Below are 953 nucleotides of genomic sequence, written 5' to 3' on the forward strand. Positions count from 1 at the left end.
TTTTGCTTATTCTTATTTATTTATTTGAGAGCGACAGGCATAGAAAGAAAGAGGCAGATAGAGAGAGAGAGAGAGAATGGGCGCGCCAGGGTCTCCAGCCACTGCAAACGAACTCCAGATGCGTGCACCCCCTTGTACATCTGGCTAATGCGGGTCCTGGGGGATTGAGCCTTGAACTGGGGTCCTTAGGCTTCACAGGCAAGTACTTAACCACTAAGCCATCTCTCCAGCCCTAAAAAAATTTTAATTTATTTATTTGAGAGAGATGGATAGAAAGAGGCAGAGAGGTGGGGAGGGGGGATGATCACGCCAGGACCTTTAGCCACTGCAGACAAACTCCAGATGCATGGGCCACCTTGTGCATCTGGCTTACGTGGGTCCTGGAGAATCAAACCTGGGTCCTTTGGCTTTGTAGACAAGTGTCTTAATTGCTAAACTGTCTCTCTAGCCCCCATCCATATTCTTGTGCATGATTGTGGGTTGTTCCTCCATGCTGGATGGCTTTTAACTACTGTGGGAAGATATACTACCAAGGTACACACCCTGCTGTGGACAGACATTAGGGTTGTTTCCGGTTTGAGGCTGTTGTGCATAGAGCCACTGTGAAGGCTGGTGTGTGTGGCTTTTCCAGGTCACGTGTTCTTGAGTCGCGGAGAGCGCGGCGTGAGGGAAGCGCCCGCACCTGGCTTTTCCTGCGGCTGGAGCCGAGCCTGGCGGCTTTCCGGTGCGCTGCCGCCGCCGCTTTTGCCGGCCTGTGCGGGCTCTGGATGCTCTGGATCTCTCCTACTTCTCTGCTGCCGCTTCAATTTCCTATACACCTCACTTTTTAGTAAAAGTGTGTATTTTGCTGAGGTTTTTCGGTCTTTTACCCCCCTAGGCTGCTTTGGCGTGGTGCCTACGCCGCCATCTTAACCGGAAGTCCCAGACCATGTGTTCTAATGTCTGCTGCAGAC

This window comes from Jaculus jaculus, chromosome 4 (assembly GCF_020740685.1).
Source record: "Jaculus jaculus isolate mJacJac1 chromosome 4, mJacJac1.mat.Y.cur, whole genome shotgun sequence".
Taxonomy (NCBI): Eukaryota; Metazoa; Chordata; class Mammalia; order Rodentia; family Dipodidae; genus Jaculus; species Jaculus jaculus.